We start from the raw sequence: 17,123 nt of genomic DNA, 5'->3' as shown, positions 1-17,123 counted from the left end.
TCAGAATGGACCATCCTGGACATATTCTATGATGGTCTGTCTGAATTAGCTAAGATGTCATTGGATACCTCTGTAGGTGGATCCATTCACTTAAAGAAAACACCTACAGAAGCTCAAGAACTCATTTACATGGTTTCTAATAACCAGTTCATGTACACTTCTGAGAGGAATCCTGTGAGTAATGGGACGCTGTTGAGCGGATAATTTATACGCTTTTTGGGATTGTTTTTAGTATGTTTTTAGTAGAATCTAGTTACTTTTAGGGATGTTTTCATTAGTTTTTATGTTAAATTCACATTTCTGGACTTTACTATGAGTTTGTGTGTTTTTCTGTGATTTCAGGTATTTTATGGCTGAAATTGAGGGACTTGAGCAAAAATCAGATTCAGAGGTTGAAGAAGGACTGCTGATGCTGTTGGATTCTGACCTCCCTACACTCAAAGTGGATTTTCTGGAGCTACAGAACTCAAAATGGCGCTCTTCTAATTGCGTTCGAAAGCAGACATTCAGGGCTTTCCAGCAATGTATAATAGTCTATACTTTGGCCGCGTTTAGACGACGTAAAAGGGCGTTGAACACCAGTTCTATGCAGCTGTCTGAAGTTAAACCCCAGAAACAAGTCACAAACCAGAGTTGAATGCCAGAAATACGTTACAACCTGCAGAAAGAGCCTCTGCACGTGTAACATTCAAGCTCAGCCCAAGCACACACCAAGTGGGCCCCGGAAGTGGATTTATGCATCAATTACTTACTTCTGTAAACCCTAGTAACTAGTTTAGTATAAATAGGACTGTTTACTATTGTATTAGACATCTTTTGATAATCTTTAGATGCCTGGTTCTTAGATTATGAGGACTGGCCATTCGGCCATGCTTGGACCTTTCACTTATGTATTTTCAACAGTAGAGTTTCTACATTCCATAGATTATGGTGTGGAGCTCTGCTGTTCCTCAAAGATTAATGCAAAGTACTACTGTTTTTCTATTCAATTCAACTTATTTCGCTTCTAAGATATTCATTCGCACTTCAATATGATAGATGTGATGATCGTGACAGTCATCATCATTCTCAACTTATGAGCGCGTGCCTGACAACCACTTCCGTTCTACCTTAGATTGAATGGATATCTCTTGGATATCTAATACAGGGGACCGAGTCCGAGTTATTAGTGTCTTCGTGGTATAAGCTAGAACCCATGGATGGCCATTCCTGAGATCTGGAAAGTCTAAACCTTGTCTGTGGTATTCCGAGTAGGATCTGGGAAGGGATGGCTGTGACGAGCTTTAAACTCGCGAGTGCTGGGCGTAGTGACAGACGCAAAAGGATCAATGGATCCTATTCCAGTATAATCGAGAACTTCAGATGATTAGTCGTGCCGTGACAGAGCATTTGGACCTTTTTCGCAAGAGGATGGGATGTAGCCATTGACAACGGTGATGCCCTTACAGAAAGCTTGCCATGGAAAGGAGTAAGACTGATTGGATGAAGACAGCGGGAAAGCAGAGATTCAGAGGAACGAAAGCATCTCTATACGCTTATCTGAAATTCTCACCAATGAATTACATAAGTGTTTCTATCCTTATTTTCTATCTATTTATTATTTATGTTCGAAAACTCCATAACTATTTTATATCCGCCTGACTGAGATTTACAAGGTGACTATAGCTTGCTTCAAGCCGACAATCTCCGTGGGATCAACCCTTACTCACGTAAGGTTTATTACTTGGACGACCCAGTGCACTTGCTGGTTAGTTGTATCGAAGTTGTGAATGAAAAACAATTTATTAAGACATGCGTACAGAGTTTCTGGCACCGTTGCCTGAGATCACAATTTCGTGCACCAAGTTTTTGGCTCCGTTGCCGGGGATTGTTCGAGTTTGGACAACTGACGGTTCATCTTGTTGCTCAGATTAGGTAATTTTCTTTTTGTTTTCTTTTAAAAAATTTTTCAAAAACCTTTCAAAAAAATTTCTCATCTGTTTTCAAAAAAAAAAATTTCAAAAATCTTTCAAAAATTTCTCCTTTGTTTTCGAAAAAAATTTTTAAAATAAAAATATTTTCAAAAATATATTTTTCTTCAGAATTTTTAAGAATGAATTCTAGTGTTTCATGAAGCATGTTGAAGCCTGGTTGGCTGTAAAGCCATGTCCAATTCTTTTGAATAGGGAATGTCAGGCGTGTCATGTCTGAGTTACATACTAAAGCTTGGCTGGTTATTAAGCCATGCCTGACCCTTTGATTGGAGCTTTAGACTAAAGAGCATAAGATTCCTGGAATTCATATTAAAAATTTTGGAATCCTTATTTTTCTTTTTCAAGATGATTTTCGAAAAAATTAAAAGAAAATACAAAAAATTTCATAAAATCAAAAAAATCAAAAATATTTTGTGTTTCTTATTTGAGTCTTGAGTCAAATTTCAAGTTTGGTGTCAATTGCATGTTCATCTTGCATTTTTCGAAAAATTCATGCATTCATAGTGTTCTTCATGATCTTCAAGTTGTTCTTGGTAAGTCTTCTTGTTTGATCTTGATGTTTTATTGTTTTGCATCTTTTCTTGTTCTTCATGTGCATTTTTGCATTCATAGTGTCTAAACATGAAAGATTTCTAAGTTTGGTGTCTTGCATGTTTTCTTTGCATATAAAAATTTTCAAAAATAAGTCTTGATGTTCATCATGACATTCAAAGTGTTCTTGGTGTTCATCTTGACATTCATAGTATTCTTGCATGCATTCATTGTTTTGATCCAAAATTTTCATGCATTGAGTCTTTTTCATGTTTTTCCTTCTCATCAAAAAAAAATTTTCAAAAATCAAAAAATATCTCCCCCTTTTTTCTCTCATAAATTTCGAAAATTTGGATTGACTTTTTCAAAAATTTTTAAAATCTAGTTGTTTTTATGAGTCAAATCAAATTTTCAAATTTTATCTTTTTCAAAATCTTTTTCAAAAATCATATCTTTTTCACTTTTCTTATTTATTTTCGAAAATTTTTAAAATATTTTTCAAAAATCTTTTTCTTATCTTTACCTCCTAATTTTTGAAAATAACATCATCAATTAATGTTTTGATTCAAAAATTTCAAGTTTGTTACTTACTTGTTAAGAAAGATTCAAACTTTAAGTTCTAGAATCATATCTTGTGATTTCTTGTGAATCAAGTCATTAATTGTGATTTTAAAAATCAAATCTTTTTCAAAACTAATTTCAATCATATCTTTTCAAAAATATCTTCTTATCTTATCTTTTTCAAAATTTGATTTTAAAATATCCTTTCTAACTTTTTATCTTCTTATCTTTTCAAAATTGATTTTCAAATTTGTTTCAACTAACTAACTAACTTTTTGTTTGATTCTTATCTTTTTCAAAACTACCCAACTAACTCCCTCTCTCTCTAATTTTCGAAAATATCTTCCCTCTTTTTCAAAATTTCTTTTTAATTAACTAATTATTTTAATTTTTGATTTTAATTCTCGAAAATTACTAACCTTTTTCAAAAACAATTTTCGAAAATCACTAACTCTTTTTCAAAAAAATTATTTTCGAAAATTCTCTTTCTTTCTCATCCCCTTCTTTTCTTTTACTCACACAGGGACCTCTATACTATGGTAGAAAGGATCCCTATTATTATTTTTCTGTCCCTCTTTTTCATATGAGCAGGAGCAAGGACAAGAACATTCTTGTTGACGCAGATCCAGAACCTAAAAGGACTCTGAAGAGGAAACTAAGAGAAGCTAAATTACAACAATCCAGCTAGCACCTTTCAGAAATTTTCGAACAAGAAGAGGAAATGGCAGCCGAAAATAATAATAATGCAAGGAGGATGCTTGGTGACTTTACTGCAACTAATTCCAATTTACATGGAAGAAACATCTCCATTCCTGCCATTGGAGCAAACAACTTTGAGCTAAAACCTCAATTAGTTTCTCTGATGCAGTAGAACTGCAAGTTTCATGGACTTCCACCTGAAGATCCTTTTCAGTTCTTAACTGAATTCTTGCAGATATGTGATACTGTTAAGACTAATGGAGTAGATCCTGATGTCTACAGGCTCATGCTTTTCCCTTTTACTGTAAGAGACAGAGCTAGAGTGTGGTTGGACTCTCAACCCAGAGATAGCCTGAACTCTTGGGACAAGCTGGTCACGGCTTTCTTAGCCAAGTTCTTTCCTCCTCAAAAGCTAAACAAGCTTAGAGTGGATGTTCAAACCTTCAGACAGAAAGAAGGTGAATCCCTCTATGAAGCTTGGGAAAGATACAAGCAACTGACCAAAAAGTGTCCTTCTGACATGCTTTCAGAATAAACCATCCTGGATATATTCTATGATGGTCTGTCTGAATTAGCTAAAATGTCATTGGATATTTCTGCAGGTAGATCTATTCACTTAAAGAAAATGCCTGCAGAAGCTCAAGAACTCATTGACAAGGTTGCTAACAACCAGTTCATGTACACTTCTGAAAGGAATCCTGTGAATAATGGGACGCCTATGAAGAAAGGAGTTCTTGAAATTGATACTCTGAATGCTATATTGGCTCAGAATAAAATATTGACTCAGCAAGTCAATATGATTTTTCAGAGTCTGAATGGAACGCAAGCTGCATCCAACAGTACTCAAGAGGCATCTTCTGAAGAAGAAGCTTATGATCCTGAAAACCTTGCAATAGCAGAGGTAAATTATATGGGTGAACCTTATGGAAACACATATAATCCATCATGGAGAAATCACCCAAATCTCTCATGGAAGGATCAACAAAAGCCTCAACAAGGCTTTAATAATGGTGGAAGAAATAGGTTTAACAATAGTAAACCTTTTCCATCATCCACTCAGCAACAGACAGAGAACTTTGAACAAAATACCTCTAATTTAGAAAACTTAGTCTCTGATCTATCTAAGGCCACTGTGAGGTTCATGAATGAAACAAGGTCATCCATTAAAAATTTGGAGGCACAAGTGGGCCAGCTGAGTAAAAGGATCACTGAAATCCCTCCTAGTACTCTCCCAAGCAATACAGAAGAAAATCCAAAAGGAGAGTGCAAGGCCATTGAATTAATCACCATGGCCGAACCTGTGAAGGAAGGAGAGAACGTGAATCCCAAGGAGGAAGACCTCCTAGGACGTCCAGTGATCAATAAGGGGCTTCCCTTTGAGGAACCAAAGGAATCTGAGACTCATCTAGAGACCATAGAGATTCCATTAAACCTCCTTATGCCATTCATGAGCTCTGACGAGTATTCCTCTTCAGAAGAGAATGAGGATGTTACTAAGGAGCAAGTTGCCAAGTTCCTTGGTGCAATCATGAAGCTAAATGCCAATTTATTTGGTAATGAGACTTGGGGAGATGAACCCCCCTGTTCACCAATGAACTAAATGCATTAGATCAACTGAGATTGCCTCAGAAGAAACAGTATCCTGGAAAGTTCTTAATACCCTATACCATAGGCACCATGACCTTTGAGAAGGCTCTGTGTGACCTTGGTTCAGGGATAAACCTCATGCCCCTCTCTATAATAGAGAAACTGGGAATCTATGGGGTGGAAGCCACTAAAATCTCATTAGAGATGGCAGACAATTCAAGAAAACAGGCTTATGGACAAGTAGAGGATGTGTTGGTAAAGGTTGAAGGCCTTTACATCCCTGCTGATTTCATAGTCCTAGATACTGGGAAGGATGAGGATGAATTCATCATCTTTGGAAGACCCTTCCTAGCCACAGCAAGAGCTGTGATTGATGTGGACAGAGGAGAATTGATCCTTCAATTAAATGAGGACAACCTTGTGTTTAAAACTCAAGGATCTCTCTCTGCCCATGGAGAGAAAGCATAGTAAGCTTCTCTCATTGCAGAGTCAACCAGAGCCCCCAAAGTCAAACTCTAAGTTTGGTGTTGGGAGGCCACAACCAAACTCTGAGTTTGGTGTTGAACTCCCATATCCAAACTCTAAGTTTGGTGTTGGAGAGTTTCAACAATGCTCTGAACATCTGTGAGGCTCCATGAGAGCCCACTGTCAAGATATTGACATTAAAGAAGCGCTTGTTGGGAGGCAACCCAATTTTTATCTAATTTCTATTTTTCTTGTTCTTTCATGTTTTATTAGGTTCATGATCATGTGGAGTCACAAAATAAATATAAAAATTGAAAACGGAATCAAAAACAGCAAAAGAAAAATCACACCCTGGAGGAAGATCTCACTGGCGTTTAAACGCCAGTAAGAAGCATCTGGCTGGCGTTCAACGCTAGAACAGAGCATGGTTCTGGCATTGAACGCCCAAAATGGGCAGCATCTGGGCGTTTGAACGCCAGAATTGCACCCTGGAGAAGAGCTGGCGCTGAACGCCCAGAACAAGCATGGTTCTGGCGTTCAACGCCAGAAATGGGCAACAAATGGGCGTTCAACACCCAGAACAAGCACCAATCTGGTGCTGAACGCCCAGAGTTGTGTGCAAGGGCATTTTGCATGCCTAATTTGGTGCAAGATTGTAAATCCTTGAACACCTCAGGATCTGTAGACCCCACAGGATCACCTCAGGATCTGTAGACCCCACAGGATCCCCACCTACCTCCACTCACTTCTTCTCACCCCTCTTTCACACAATCCCATAAACACTCTTCCCCAAAACTCTTCACCAATCACCTCAATCTCTCTTCCCTATCACCACTTCACCACTCACATCCATCCACTCTTCCCCATAAACCTACCTCATAAACCCCACCTACCTTCAAAATTCAAAATCAATTTCCCACCCAAAACCACCCTTATGGCCGAACCTTACCCCCCTCCCTTCCCTATATAAAGCCCTCCATTCTTCTTCATTTTTCACACAAAACAACCCTCTCTTCCCCTGCTTGACCGAAACACATCTCTCTCTCCCTCTTCTCCATTTCTTCTTCTTCTTCATCTATTCTTTCTTCTCTTGCTCGAGGGCGAGCAATATTCTAAGTTTGGTGTGGTAAAAGCATAAGCTTTTTGTTTTTCCATTACCATTGATGGCACCCAAGACCGGAGAATCCTCTAGAAAAGGGAAAGGGAAGACAAAAGCTTCCACCTCCGAGTCATGGGAGATGGAAAGATTCATCTCTAAAGCTCATCAAGACTACTTCTATGATATTGTGGCCAAGAAGAAGGTGATCCCCGAGGTCCCTTTCAAGCTCAAGAAGAATGAGTATCCGGAGATCCGACATGAAATCCAAAGAAGAGGTTGGGAAGTTCTAACAAACCCCATCAAACAAGTCGGCATCCTAATGGTTCAAGAGTTCTATGCCAATGCATGGATCACTAGGAACCATGATCAAAGTAAGAACCCAAACCCAAAGAATTATATTACAATGGTTCGGGGGAAATACTTAGATTTTAGTCCGGAAAATGTGAGGTTGGCGTTTAACTTGCCTATGATGCAAGGAGATGCACGCCCCTACACTAGAAGGGTCAACTTTAATCAAAGGTTGGACCAAGTCCTCATGGACATATGTGTGGAAGGAGCTCAATGGAAGATTGACTCCAAAGGCAAGCCGGTTCAACTAAGAAGACTGGACCTCAAGCCTGTGGCTAGAGGATGGTTGGAGTTCATCCAACGCTCCATTATCCCCACTAGCAACCGATCTGAAGTTACTGTGGATCGGGCCATCATGATCCATAGTATCATGATTGGAGAGGAAGTAGAAGTTCATGAAGTCATCTCCCTTGAACTCTACAAAATAGCCGAAAAGCCCTTTCCTTGGGCAAGGCTAGCTTTTCCTCATCTTATTTGCCATCCATGTTACTCAGCTGGAGCTTCCATGGAAGGAGACATTCCCATTGAGGAAGAGAAGCCCATCACTAAGAAAAGGATGGAGCAAGCAAGAGAGCCCATTCATGGATCTCAAGAGATGCATGAAGCTCATCACAATGAGATCCCGGAGATGCCTCAAATGCATTTTCCTCCACAAAACTATCGGGAGCAAATCAACACCTCCCTAGGAGAATTAAGTTCCAACATAGGACAACTAAGGGTGGAACATCAAGAGCACTCCATCATCCTTCATGAAATAAGAGAAGATTAAAAAGCAATCAGGGAGGAGCAACAAAGACAAGGAAGAGACATAGAAGAGCTCAAGGACATCATTGGTTCCTCAAGAAGGAAACGCCACCATCAATAAGGTGGACTCATTCCTTGTTCTTACATTCTCTATTTTTCATTTTCTATGTTAAGTTCTTATCCATGTTTGTGTCTTCATTACATGATCATTAGTATTTAGTAACTTTGTCTTAAAGTTATGAATGTCCTATGAATCCATCACCTCTCTTAAATGAAAACTGTTTAAATTCAAAAGAACAAGAAGTACATGAGTTTCGAATTTATCCTTGAACTTAGTTTAATTATATTGATGTGGTGACAATACTTTTTGTTTTCTAAATGAATGCTTGAACAGTGCATATGTCTTTTGAAGTTGTTGTTTAAGAATGTTAAATATCTTGGCTCTTGAAAGAATGATGATAAGGAGACATGTTATTTGATAATCTGAAAAATCATAAAAATGATTCTTGAAGGAAGAAAAAACAGCAAAGAACAAATCTTGCAAAAAAAAAAAGAAAAAAAATATAGGCGAAAAAAAATAAAAATAAAAAGCAAGCAGAAAAAGCCAAAAGCTCTTAAAACCAAGAGGTAAGAGCAAAAAGCCAATAACCCTTAAAACCAAAAGGCAAGGGTAAATAAAAAGGATCCCAAGGCTTTGAGCATCAGTGGATAAGAGGGCCTAAAGGAATATAATCCTAGCCTAACTGGCTAAACCAAGCTGTCCCTAACCATGTGCTTGTGGCGTGAAGGTGTCAAGTGAAAACTTGAGACTGAGTGGTTAAAGTCAAGGTCCAAAGCAAAAGAAGAGTGTGCTTAAGAACCCTGGACACCTCTAATTGGGGACTTTAGCAAAGCTGAGTCACAATCTGAAAATGTTCACCCAATTATGTGTCTGTGGCATTTATATATCCGGTGGTAATACTGGAAAACAAAGTGCTTAGGGCCACGGCCAAGACTCATAAAATAGCTGTGTTCAAGAATCATCATACTGAACTAGGAGAATCAATAACACTATCTGAACTCTGAGTTCCTATAGATGCCAATCATTCTGAACCTCAATGGATAAAGTGAGATGCCAAAACTATTCAAGAGGCAAAAAGCTACAAGTCCCGCTCATTTAATTGGAGCTATGTTTCATTGATAGTTTGGAATTTATAGTATATTCTCTTCTTTTTATCCTATTTGATTTTCAGTTGCTTGGGGACAAGCAACAATTTAAGTTTGGTGTTGTGATGAGCGGATAATTTATACGCTTTTTGGCATTGTTTTTAGTATATTTTTAGTAGAATCTAGTTACTTTTAGGGATGTTTTCATTAGTTTTTATGTTAAATTCACATTTCTGGACCTTACTATGAGTTTGTGTGTTTTTCTGTGATTTCAGGTATTTTATGGCTGAAAATGAGGGACTTGAGCAAAAATCAGATTCAGAGGTTGAAGAAGGACTGCTGATGCTGTTGGATTCTGACCTCCCTGCACTCAAAGTGTATTTTCTGGAGCTACAGAACTCAAATTGGTGGGCTTCCAATTGCGTTGGAAAGTAGACATTCAGGGCTTTCCAGCAATGTATAATAGTCTATACTTTGGCCGAGTTTAGACGACGTAAAAGGGCGTTGAACGCCAGTTCTCTGCTGCTGTCTGGAGTTAAACGCCAGAAACAAGTCACAAACCAGAGTTGAACGCCAGAAATACGTTACAACCTGGCGTTCAACTCCAGAAAGAGCCTCTGCACGTGTAACATTCAAGCTCAGCCCAAGCACACACCAAGTGGGTCCCGGAAGTGGATTTATGCATCAATTACTTACTTCTGTAAACCCTAGTAACTAGTTTAGTATAAATAGGATTGTTTACTATTGTATTAGACATCTTTTGATAATCTTTGGATGCCTGGTTCTTAGATTATGAGGGCTAGCCATTCGGCCATGCCTGGACCTTTCACTTATGTATTTTCAACAGTAGAGTTTCTACACTCCATAGATTAAGGTGTGGAGCTCTGCTGTTCCTCAAAGATTAATGCAAAGTACTACTGTTTTTCTATTCAATTCAACTTATTTCGCTTCTAAGATATTCATTCGCACTTCAATATGATAGATGTGATTATCGTGACAGTCATCATCAATCTCAACTTATGAGCGCGTGCCTGACAACCACTTCCGTTCTACCTTAGATTGAATGGATATCTCTTGGATATCTAATACAGGGGACCGAGTCCGAGTTATTAGTGTCTTCGTGGTATAAGTTAGAACCTATGGATGGCCATTCCTGAGATCTGGAAAGTCTAAACCTTGTCTGTGGTATTCCGAGTAGGATCTGGGAAGGGATGGCTGTGACGAGCTTTAAACTCGCGAGTGCTGGGCGTAGTGACAGACGCAAAAGGATCAATGGATCCTATTCCAGTATAATCGAGAACTTCAGATGATTAGCCGTGCCGTGACAGAGCATTTGGACCTTTTTCACAAGAGGATGGGATGTAGCCATTGACAACGGTGATGCCTTTACAGAAAGCTTGCCATGGAAAGGAGTAAGACTGATTGGATGAAGACAGCGGGAAAGCAGAGATTCAGAGGAACGAAAGCATCTCTATACGCTTATCTGAAATTCTCACCAATGAATTACATAAGTGTTTCTATCCTTATTTTCTATCTATTTATTATTTATGTTCGAAAACTCCATAACTATTTTATATCCGCCTGACTGAGATTTACAAGGTGACTATAGCTTGCTTCAAGCCGACAATCTCCGTGGGATCGACCTTTACTCACGTAAGGTTTATTACTTGGACGACCCAGTGCACTTGCTGGTTAGTTGTATCGAAGTTGTGAATGAAAAATAATTTATTAACATATGCGTACAGAGTTTCTGGCCCCGTTGCCTGAGATCACAATTTCGTGCACCAGACGCCTATGAAGAAGGGAGTTCTTGAAATTGATACTCTGAATGCCATATTGGCTCAGAATAAAATATTGACTCAGCAAGTCAATATGATTTCTCAGAGTCTTAATGGAATGCAAGCTGCATCCAACAGTACTCAAGAGGCATCTTCTGAAGAAGAAGCTTATGATCCTGAAAACCCTGCAATAGCAGAGGTGAATTACATGGGTGAACCTTATGGAAACACCTATAACCCCTCATGGAGAAATCACCCAAATTTCTCATGGAAGGATCAACAAAAGCCTCAACATGGCTTTCAATAATGGTGGAAGAAATAGGTTTAACAATAGTAAACCTTTTCCATCATCCACTCAGCAACAGACAGAGAACTCTGAACAAAATACATCTAATTTAGCAAACTTAGTCTCTGATCTATCTAAGGCCACTGTAAGTTTCATGAATGAAACAAGGTCCTCCATTAGAAATTAGGAAGCACAAGTGGGCCAGCTGAGTAAAAGGATCACTGAAATCCCTCCTAGTACTCTCCCAAGCAATACAAAAGAAAATCCAAAAGGAGAGTGCAAGGCCATTGACATAGTCAACACGGCCGAACCTGGAGAGGAAGGGGAGGATGTAAATCCTAGTGAGGAAGACCTCCTGGGACGTCCAGTGATCAATAAGGAGTTTCCGTTTGAGGAACCAAAGGAATCTGAGACTCATCTAGAGACCATAGAGATTCCATTGAACCTCCTTATGCTCTTCATGAGCTCTGATGAGTATTCTTCTTCTGAAGAGAATGAGGATGTTACTGAAGAGCAAGTTACCAAGTACCTTGGTGCAATCATGAAGCTGAATGCCAAATTATTTGGTAATGAGGCTTGGGAAGATGAACCTCCCTTGTTCATCAATGAACTGAGTGATCTGGATCAACTGACATTGCCTCAGAAGAAATAGGATCCTGGAAAGTTCGTAATACCTTGTACCATAGGCAACATGATCTTTGAAAAGGCTCTGTGTGACCTTGGTTCAGGGATAAACCTCATGCCCCTCTCTGTAATAGAGAAACTGGGAATCTTTGGGGTGCAAGCTGCTAAAATCTCATTAGAGATGGCAGACAATTCAAAAAACAGGCTTATGGACAAGTAGAAGACGTGTTAGTAAAGGTTGAAGGCCTTTACATCCCTGCTAATTTCATAATCCTTGATACTGGGAAGGATGAGGATGAATCCATCATCCTTGGAAGACCTTTCCTAGCCACAGCAAGAGCTGTGATTGATGTTGACAGAGGTTAATTAGTCCTTCAATTGAATGAGGACTCCCTCGTGTTTACAACTCAAGGTTACCCTTCTGTAAACATGGAAAAGAGGCACAGTAAGCTTCTCTCAAAACAGAGTCAACCAGAGCCCCCACAGTCAAACTCTAAGTTTGGTGTTGGGAGGCCACAACCAAACTCTAAGTTTGGTGTTGAACTCCCATATCCAAACTCTAAGTTTGGTGTTGGGAAGTCTCAACAATGCTCTGAACATCTGTGAGGCTCCATGAGAGCCCACTGTCAAGCTATTGACATTAAAGAAGCGCTTGTTGGGAGGCAACCCAATTTTTATTTATCTAATTTTATTTTTCTTGTTCTTTCATGTTTTATTAGGTTCATGATCATGTGGAGTCACAAAATAAATATAAAAATTGAAAACGGAATCAAAAACAGCAAAAGAAAAATCACACCCTGGAAGAAGATCTCACTGGCGTTTAAACGCCAGTAAGAAGCATCTGGCTGGCGTTCAACGCCAGAACAGAGCATGGTTCTGGCGTTGAACGCCCAAAATGGGCAGCATCTGGGCGTTTGAATGCCAGAATTGCACCCTGGAGAAGAGCTGGCGCTGAACGCCCAGAACAAGCATGGTTCTGGCGTTCAACGCCAGAAATGGGCAACAAATTGGCGTTCAACGCCCAGAACAAGCACCAATCTGGCGCTGAACGCCCAGAGTTGTGTGAAAGGGCATTTTGCATGCCTAATTTGGTGCAAGGTTGTAAATCCTTGAACACCTCAGGATCTGTGGACCCCACAGGATCACCTCAGGATCTGTGGACCCCACAGGATCCCCACCTACCTCCACTCACTTCTTCTCACCCCTCTTTCACACAATCCCATAAACGCTCTTCCCCAAAACTCTTCACCAATCACCTCAATCTCTCTTCCCCATCACCACTTCACCACTCACATCCATCCACTCTTCCCCATAAACCTAACTCATAAACTCCACCTACCTTCAAATTTCAAAATCAATTTCCCACCCAAACCCACCCTATATGGCCGAAATTAACCCCCCCTCCCTTCCCTATATATAGCCCTCCATTCTTCTTTATTTTCACACAACACAACCCTCTCTTCCCCTTCTTGGCCGAATACACCTCTCCCTCCTCTCATCCATATTTTCTTCTTCTTCATCATCTATTCTCTCTTCTCTTGCTCGAGGGCAAGCAATATTCTAAGTTTGGTGTGGTAAAAGCATAAGCTTTTTCTTTTTCCATTACCATTGATGGCACCCAAGACCAGAGAATCCTCTAGAAAAGAGAAAGGGAAGACAAAAGCTTCCACTTCCGAGTCATGGGAGATGGAAAGATTCATCTCCAAAGCTCATCAAGACCACTTCTATGATGTTGTGGCCAAGAAGAAGGTGATCCCCGAGGTCCCTTTCAAGCTCAAGAAGAATGAGTATCCAGAGATCCGACATGAAATCCAAAGAAGAGGTTGGGAAGTTCTAACAAACCCCATCCAACAAGTCGGCATCCTAATGGTTCAAGAGTTCTATGCCAATGCATGGATCACTAGGAACCATGATCAAAGTAAGAACCCAAACCCAAAGAATTATATTACAATGGTTCGGGGGAAATACTTAGATTTTAGTCCGAAAAATGTGAGGTTGGCATTTAACTTGCCTATGATGCAAGGAGATGCACGCCCCTACACTAGAAGGGTCAACTTTAATCAAAGGTTGGACCAAGTCCTCATGGACATATGTGTGGAAGGAGCTCAATGGAAGATTTACTCCAAAGGCAAGCCGGTTCAATTAAGAAGACTGGACCTCAAGCCTGTGCCTAGAGGGTGGTTGGAGTTCATCCAACGCTCCATCATCCTCACTAGCAACTGATCTGATGTTACTGTGGATCGGGCCATCATGATTCATAGCATCTTGATTCGAGAGGAAGTAGAAGTTCATGAAGTCATCTCCCTTGAATTCTACAAAATAGCCGAAAACCCCTCTCCTGGGGCAAGGCTAGCTTTTCCTCATCTTATTTGCCATCTATGTTACTCAGCTGGAGCTTTCATAAAAGGAGACATTCCCATTGAGGAAGAGAAGCCCATTACTAAGAAAAGGATGGAGCAAGCAAGAGAGCCCATTCATGGATCTCAAGAGACGCATGAAGCTCATTAAAAGTAGAGATTCAGAAGACAGAGCATCTCCAAAACCTCAATCTGTTCTCCATTATTGCATAACAAGTATTATTTACTTTATGTTAATTACTTCTCATAAACCCAAACATTTTTATTATTAATTTTCTGACTAAGAATTACAAAATAACCATAGCTTGCTTCAAGCCAACAATCTCTGTGGGATCGACCCTTACTCAAAGGTATTACTTGGATAACCCAGTGCACTTGCTGGTTAGTGGTACGAGTTGTGAAAAGTGTGATTTACAATTCGTGCACCAGCTATCATGAATTCTCACTTTGGCTATGAGTTTGGTTCTTATTGTGTTGTAGGAGATGTGAACTTCAATGACAACATGTACCAAGGATGGAACACTTCAAGGTGGAAGGAGTCTCAAGAAATTGATCACTCCTATTGGCAACAGCATCCGAATGCGTATAGGTATAATTTCCATCCTAATGCATGTCAATCCAATGGCTTTGGTGACTCTTTTTGTGATAATCAACTACCACCATCATATGCCTATGACTCTTATCCTCAACATGAACCTCAACCATTCTCACAAGCCCCTCATTACCAAACGCCACCTTCCTATGATCCATACTCATCATATGACCAATCACCCATACCATATTCTTATGACCATTATGAGCAAGAACCTTTAGAACCACCACAACCCTATCAAGATCACTACCAAGAACCACCTCAATGCACACCATCTCTTTACCCTTACCAAGAAGAACCACCTTCCTACTATTAACCTTCTCTCCAAAATAATGAACCCTTTTATCCACCCCAAGCCCCAATAGATGATTCTCTCACCTTGCTACTTCAAGGACAAGCGGATATGCAAAGGAACACCCTAGAGTTTGTGACTAATTTGACTAAGGTAGTGCACACTTTAGCCTACCAATGTTTGAATACTCAAGGTGTCTCCATGGCCACATGTGAAGAACCAAAAGAAGAGCAAAGTATGAAGGAGAAATTTGAAAATCCGGTGGAGAAGAAGGAAGAGTCAAGCTTTGTATTGGAACAATTGGAGAAGCCTAGGGTCATTGAAGAAAGGGAAGAAGTGGTTGAAGATCTAGGAGATGCGGCACCACCATTTGAGTCCCAACAACCTCCGGAGCTTATCAAAATTGAAGAATATGAAAAGGTTGATCAAGAGATGGATTCAATCATCAATGAATTTTTATCAAAAGTGGAATCCTCTCCTTTGGGACATGAACATGTAGCTATTGAAGGCAACTTCACACCAAGCACTATTGGTAACCTTGTCGAAGACTCTCTCAATGAGTGTGAAGTTGAGGCGGAAGAAGATTTCACACAACCTCCCAAGTTTGATTTGATTGATGATGAGGAGGAATTGGAAGAGGTCGACAAGCAAAAAGAAGTTGAAAAGAGTTCTCAAGAGGTGGAAATGCACAAAGAAGAGCAAAAGGAGTTTGACCCTGCATTGTCTAAGTGTGGGGAGGTTCCCCTCCCTAAGTCACCATCCAACACACCATTTAAGTGGGTAAAACTCTTACCTTTAAGCTTTACATACTCACTTGAATATGGCTTGATTGAAAATGATGGACAACTTAGAGCTCTTTGTGGAATAAAGAGTGGCAAGAAGTTGTGTAGTGGTTGGAAGTTAGGAGTTAAGCTCACTGAGGTCACATTCTCACGATATAGGAGTTATGATTGGATGAATGCTACTTCAAATGGGTCTAGGAAGAAAGCTTGGTATGCTAGAGAGAATTCCGTTAGTTCTACTTGCCAACCATCCGAACGAAAAGTCCATGAAGCTCAACTAGAAGACGGGTGCGAAAATAAGATATGGGATCCGAGATCGCAATACGAAGACCAACTAAGGAAGCTCATATCTTGGATGGATCTCCATCCAAACTTGGTGAAGGAGGTTGGAATTTTTGTCAACCATTTGAGGCGCAAAGATCCTTGGAGAATCAAGGATGAGTACAAACATAAGCCACCATGACAAGGGCTTCCCAAAGGTCCAACTTAAGGACTTAAACTAAAAGTGCTAGGTGGGAGACACCCCACCGTGGTATACTCTTTCCACTCTCTTGTAGATTTCATTAATAAGTGATTTGAGTTACCATTGTAGGTATTTTTCCATGTCATTTTAGTTGTTTTAATAAATTGATTGTTAGCATTCTAACATGTAAGTTGTGCTTGTTAAGTAGTTGAAGGAAAAAATCTTTGTGAATGCTACACTTTTTGATTGGTTAGAGGTTGTAGGTGTTGTTAGGGAGTTTTTGGACTTTTTGAGGTTTTAGCTTTTCTGGAAAAAAAGGGGGGGGGGGGGGGGGGAAGACGCGCGCGCACGCGTCCATGAGTGGAATGATGCACGAAAACTTGTCTCACAACAATTTTCCCTCGGCAAGTATACCGAATTATCATCAACTAAAAACTCACAATAGAGTGACGTCGAATCCTACAGGGATTGATTGGTCAAGCAAATTTAATTGGAGGAATGTTCTAGTTGAGCTAAGCAGAATTTGATTGGAGAATTGCAGAAAATTAAATGGCAGAAAGTAAATGGCAGGGAATGTAATTACTGGAAATAAAGGACTGAATGTAAATGACGGAAAGTAAATTGCAGAATCTTAAATGGGAAATGGGGAAGATGAACATAAAAGTAAATGGCAGAAAGTAAAAAGAATGGGTAAGATCAGAAATGGGAGTTCATTGGGCTCAGGAGATGTTGTATTCTCCGGATCAAGTTCATTTTCATCTCTTCCTCAATCAATGCATTCATTGATCTTCTTGGC

General features: G+C 39.8%; 1 non-coding gene across 1 annotated transcript; it reads right to left on the bottom strand.

Moving 5' to 3' along the window:
* Positions 1 to 4,182: 4,182 nt before the first annotated feature.
* On the bottom strand, positions 4,183 to 4,290 carry LOC112781313 (small nucleolar RNA R71). Its single transcript, XR_003192097.1, has one exon. It is a non-coding gene; the product is annotated as a small nucleolar RNA R71 (small nucleolar RNA).
* Positions 4,291 to 17,123: the final 12,833 nt, after the last annotated feature.

This window comes from Arachis hypogaea, chromosome 19 (genome assembly GCF_003086295.3).
Source record: "Arachis hypogaea cultivar Tifrunner chromosome 19, arahy.Tifrunner.gnm2.J5K5, whole genome shotgun sequence".
NCBI lineage: Eukaryota > Viridiplantae > Streptophyta > Magnoliopsida > Fabales > Fabaceae > Arachis > Arachis hypogaea.
This window is presented reverse-complemented; position numbering and strand designations above follow the sequence as displayed.